We start from the raw sequence: 6,000 nt of genomic DNA, 5'->3' as shown, positions 1-6,000 counted from the left end.
TACAAAACTTTGGTAAGGCCACATTTGGAGTACTGTGTACAGTTCTGGTCGCCTCATTTTAGGAAGGATGTGGAAGCTTTGGAAAAGGTGCAAAGAAGATTTACCAGGATGTTGCCTGGAATGGAGAGTAGGTCTTACGAGGAAAGGTTGAGGGTGCTAGGCCTTTTCTCATTAGAGCGGAGAAGGATGAGGGGCGACTTGATAGAGGTTTATAAGATGATCAGGGGAATAGATAGAGTAGACAGTCAGAGACTTTTTCCCCGGGTGGAACAAACCATTACAAGGGGACATAAATTTAAGGTGAAAGGTGGAAGATATAGGAGGGATATCAGAGGTAGGTTCTTTACCCAGAGAGTAGTGGGGGCATGGAATGCACTGCCTGTGGAAGTAGTTGAGTCGGAAACATTGGGGACCTTCAAGCAGCTATTGGATAGGTACATGGATTACGGTAAAATTATATAGTGTAGATTTATTTGTTCTTAAGGGCAGCACGGTAGCATTGTGGATAGCACCATGCTTCACAGCTCCAGGGTCCCAGGTTCGATTCCGGCTTGGGTCACTGTCTGTGCGGAGTCTGCACGTCCTCCCCGTGTCTGCGTGGGTTTCCTCCGGGTGCTCCGGTTTCCTCCCACAGTCCAAAGATGTGCAGGTTAGGTGAATTGGCCAATGATAAATTGCCCTTAATGTCCAAAATTGCCCTTGGTGTTGGGTGGAGGTGTTGAGTTTGGGTGGGGTGCTCTTTCCGGGTGCCGGTGCGGACTCGGGGGGCCGAGTGGCCTCCTTCTGCACTGTAAATTCAATGATAATCTATAATTAATCTAGGGCAAAGGTTCGGCACAACATCGTGAGCCGAAGGGCCTGTTCTGTGCTGTATTTTCTATGTTCTATGTTCTAGATTATATTGGAAGGGTGTAAATTGAGAGAGGTGGATTCTCAGCGAGACCTTGGTGTCCTCGTGCATCAGTCGCTGAAAGTAAGCGCGCAGGTACAGCCGGCAGTAAAGAAGGCAAATGGTAAGTTGAAATGAAAAATGAAATTAAAATCACTTTTTTATCACAAGTAGGTTTCAAATGAAGTTAATGTAAAAAGCCCCTTGTCGCCACATTCCGGCGCCGGTCCAGGGAGGCTGGTACAGGAATTAAACCCACGCTGCTCGCCTGACATGGTCAGCTTTAAAAGCCAGTTATTTAGCCCTGCAATAAACCAGCCCCAGTTGGCCTTCGCAATGCGAGGATTTGAGTTTAGGAATAGAGATGCCTCCTACATTTATATAGGACAATGGTGAGGCCATAGCTGGCGTGCTGTGGGCAGTTTTGGTGTCCTTATCTGAGGAAGCATGTTCTTCCTCTGGACGGAGTGCGGCGAAGGTTTAACGGGCTAATTCCTGGGTTGGCTGGACTGTCAGATGAGGTGAGACGAATTCTATTCGGAGACTATTGATTGGAGTTTTGGCGATTGAGAGGGCATCTCACAGAAACTTACAAAATTCGAACAAAATTAGGCAGGGTACATTCGGAAAGAATGATGCCGATGGTGGGAGAAGACCAGAACTAGGGGTCATTGTTTGAGGATAATGTGTAAACCTTTCAGGACTGAGAGGCTATGTTGTGCAGGACGCAGCACACCACAATGATGCAGCCGACCCTATCTGACCGATACTGGAGGGCGCCCCCAGAGAGGTCCAGGCACCTGAAACGTATCTTCAGCACGCCAAAGCACCTCTCTATCACTCCCCTTGTCGCTACATGGGCATCATTGTAGCGGTTCTCCGCCTCATTGCGTGGCCTCCGTATAGGCGTCACCAGCCACGATCGCAATGGGTAGCCCCTGTCGCCCAGCAACCAGCCCCTCAGCCGGGGATGGCGTCCCTCGTACATGCCTTGGATACTTGTGGGGGGGGGGGACTTACCAGGGGTAAGCCATAGGGTACGGGCCTCTGGCACGGAGTCTGTCCCTGTTGCTCAGAAGGGAAGGGGGGAGAGGAGCAGAGCATTAGTAATTGGGGACTCGATAGTCAGGGGCACAGATAGGAGATTTTGTGGGCGCATGAGACACTCACGTTTGGTATGTTGCCTCCCAGGTGCAAGGGTACGTGATGTCTCGGATCGTGTTTTCCGGGTCCTTAAGGGGGAGGGGGAGCAGCCCCAAGCCGTGGTCCACGCAGGCACTAACGAATAGGTAGGAAAGGGGACAAGGATGTCAGGCAGGCTTTCAGGGAGCTAGGATGGAAGCTCAGAACTAGAACAAACAGAGTTATTATCTCTGGGTTGTTGCCCGTGCCACGTGATAGTGAGATGAGGAATAGGGAGAGAGAGCATTTAAACACATGGCTACAGGGATGGTGCAGGTGGGAGGGATTCAGATTTCTGGATAACTGGGGCTCTTTCTGGGGAAGGTGGGACCTCTACAGACAGGATGGTCTACATCTGAACCTGAGGGGCACAAATATCCTGGGGGGGAGATTTGTTAGTGCTCTTTGGGGGGGTTTAAACTAATGCAGCAGGGGCATGGGAACCTGGATTGTAGTTTTAGGGTACGAGAGATTGAGAGTAAGAGGTCAGGAGCACAGAATTGACTGTAAGCTCAGAGAAGGAGGCAAAAGAGGGGGAGGTGTGGCGCTGCTAGTCAAGAGTAGTATTACGGTGGCGGAGAGGATGCTAGATGGGGACTCATCTTCCGAGGTTGTATGGGCTGAGGTTAGAAACAGGAAAGGAGAGGTCACCCTGTTGGGAGTCTTCTATAGGCCTCCAAATAGTTCTAGGGATGTAGAGGAAAGGATGGCGAGGATGATCCTGGATAAGAGCGAAAGTAACAGGGTAGTTATTATGGGAGACTTTAACTTTCCAAATATTGACTGGAAAAGATATAGTTTGAGTACATTAGATGGGTCGTTTTTTGTACAGTGTGTGCAGGAGGGTTTCCTGACACAATATGTTGACAGGCCAACAAGAGGCGAGGCCACGTTGGATTTGGTTTTGAGTAATGAACCAGGCCAGGTGTTGGATTTGGAGGTAGGAGAGCACTTTGGTGACAGTGACCACAATTCGGTGACGTTTACGTTAATGATGGAAAGGGATAAGTATACTCCGCAGGGCAAGATTTATAGCTGGGGGAAGGGCAATTATGATGCCATTAGACGTGACTTGGGGGGGATAAGGTGGAGAAGTAGGCTGCAAGTGTTGGGCACACTGGATAAGTGGAGCTTGTTCAAGGATCAGCTACTGCGTGTTCTTGATAAGTATGTACCGGTCAGGCAGGGAGGAAGGCGTAGAGCAAGGGAACCGTGGTTTACCAAAGAAGTGGAATCTCTTGTTAAGAGGAAGAAGGAGGCCTATGTGAAGATGAGGTGTGAAGTTTCAGTTGGGGCGATGGATAGTTTCAAGGTAGCGAGGAAGGATCTAAAGAGAGAGCTAAGACGAGCAAGGAGGGACATGAGAAGTATTTGGCAGGTAGGATCAAGGAAAACCCAAAAGCTTTCGAGAGGTATGTCTGGAATAAGCGAATGACTAGGAAAAGAGTAGGACCAGTCAAGGACAGGGATGGGAAGTTGTGTGTGGAGTCTGAAGAGATAGGAGCGATACTAAATGAATATTTTTCGTCAGTATTCACTCAGGAAAAAGATAATGTTGTGGAGGAGAATGCTGAGACCCACGCTATTAGAATAGATGGCATTGAGGTACGTAGGGAAGAGGTGTTGGCAATTCTGGACAGGCTGAAAATAGATCAGTCCCCGGGGCTTGATGGGACTTATCCTAGGATTCTCTGGGAGGCCAGGGAAGAGATTGCTGGACCTTTGGCTTTGATTTTTATGTCATCATTGGCTACAGGAATAGTGCCAGAGGATTGGAGGATAGCAAATGTGGTCCCTTTGTTCAAAAAGGGGAGCAGAGACAACCCCGGCAACTATAGACCGGTGAGTGGGTAAAGTCTTGGAGGGGATTATAAGAGACAAGATTTATAATCATCTAGATAGGAATGATATGATCAGGGATAGTCAGCATGGCTTTGTGAAGGGTAGGTCATGCCTCACAAACCTTATCGAGTTCTTTGAGAAGGTGACTGAACAGGTAGACGAGGGTAGAGCAGTTGATGTGGTATATATGGATTTCAGTAAAGCGTTTGATAAGGTTCCCCACGGTAGGCTATTGCAGAAAATACGGAGGCTGGGGATTGAGGGAGATTTAGAGATGTGGATCAGAAATTGGCTAGCTGGTGGTGGTGGTTGATGGGAAATGTTCAGAATGGAGTTCAGTTACAAGTGGAGTACCACAAGGATCTGTTCTGGGGCCATTGCTGTTTGTCATTTTTATCAATGACCTAGAGGAAGGCGCAGAAGGGTGGGTGAGTAAATTTGCAGATGATACTAAAGTCGGTGGTGTTGTCGACAGTGTGGAAGGATGTAGCAGGTTACAGAGGGATATAGATAAGCTGCAGAGCTGGGCTGAGAGGTGGCAAATGGAGTTTAATGTAGAGAAGTGTGAGGTGATTCACTTTGGAAGGAATAACAGGAATGCGGAATATTTGGCTAATGGTAAAGTTCTTGAAAGTGTGGATGAGCAGAGGGATCTAGGTGTCCATGTACATAGATCCCTGAAAGTTGCCACCCAGGTTGATAGGGTTGCGAAGAAGGCCTATGGAGTGTTGGCCTTTCTTGGTAGAGGGATTGAGTTCCGGAGTCAGGAGCACTCCCCGGCACAGACCCCCCCCCATCCTTCTCCCCGGCACGGACCCCCCCATATTCCTCCCCGGCACGGACCCCCCCCCCATCCCCCTCCCCGGCACGGGCCCCCCATCCTCCTCCCCGGCACGGAACCCCATCCCCCTCCTTGGCCCTCCCCGGCACGGACACCCCCATCCTCCTCCCAGGCACGGACAACCCCCCCATCCCCCTCCCCGGCACGGACCCCCCCCATCCTCCTCCCCGGCACGGATCCCCCCCCATTCCCCTCCCCGGCACGGACCCCCCCATCCCCCTCCCCGGCCCTCCCCGGCACGGACCCCCCCCCCCCCCCCCCATCCTCCTCCCCGGCACGGACCCCCCCCTCCCGGCACTCCCACGGAGCTCAGCCCACTCTAACCACCCCCCAGGCCGTCACTCACCTCCACGCTGGTTGGCGTGAACCTGGAGCACAGGGTCACGCCGATGAAAAGGAGGTTTGATTTACGTCGACGTGAACGGTCATCCCGTCGACGGGACTTCGGCCCATCCGGAAGGGAGAATATCGGCAGGCCCAAAATCGGCTGCCTTGCGCAGACCCGTGCCATTCTCCGCGGCAGCGGCGACATTAACGCCCCGACGACTTTTCTCCCTTCAGAGACTTCGGCAACCGGCGGGGGCGGGATTCACGGCGGCCAACGGCCATTCTCCGACCCGCTGGGGGGTCGGAGAACGGCGCCCCTCATTTTGCACTTCTCTGGCGCGAAGAAATGCCGATGAATTTATGTTTGGTCCTTTGCTCAGGATACTGAACTGCCTTCGTTCATCGAAAAAACGCAATGTTTACTATTGCGGTTCTGTGACAGTTAATATTTGAGGTCTGTTCTTGAGAAAATGTCTGGGGCGTTATTCTCCGACCCCCCAGGATGGGGGGTGGGGGGTCCGTGCCGGGGAGGAGGATGGGGGGGTCCGTGCCGGGGAGGAGGATGGGGGGGTCCGTGCCGGGGTGGGTGATGGGAGGGCAAGTGAGTTGGTCCACCTGGCCAGGTGCCAGCCTCCAACAGTTGGACCAATGCGGTCCATGCCACCTGGCTGGGGGGAGGAAGGGATATGGGCAATGATGACATGTCGTCGTTCCCCCCTCCCCCCACCAGGCCGTCATGTTTTCAGACCATCCAGCGATGTTGGCCGCCGTGGCGGCAGCCGCTAATGTCCATGTTGCCCTGGATGAGGAGGAGGAGGAGGAGGAGCGTGCCAGAGAGGCGGCGCAGGCTGCCGCAGAGGGGCAGGCGGCAGCCGCCCAGGCTGGAGGGACACCTGACCGACAGGACGAGGAGGGGGAG

Source organism: Scyliorhinus torazame, chromosome 25, assembly GCF_047496885.1.
Source record: "Scyliorhinus torazame isolate Kashiwa2021f chromosome 25, sScyTor2.1, whole genome shotgun sequence".
Taxonomy (NCBI): domain Eukaryota; kingdom Metazoa; phylum Chordata; class Chondrichthyes; order Carcharhiniformes; family Scyliorhinidae; genus Scyliorhinus; species Scyliorhinus torazame.
The sequence above is the reverse complement of the archived record's forward strand: the minus strand, read 5'-3'. Positions refer to the sequence as shown.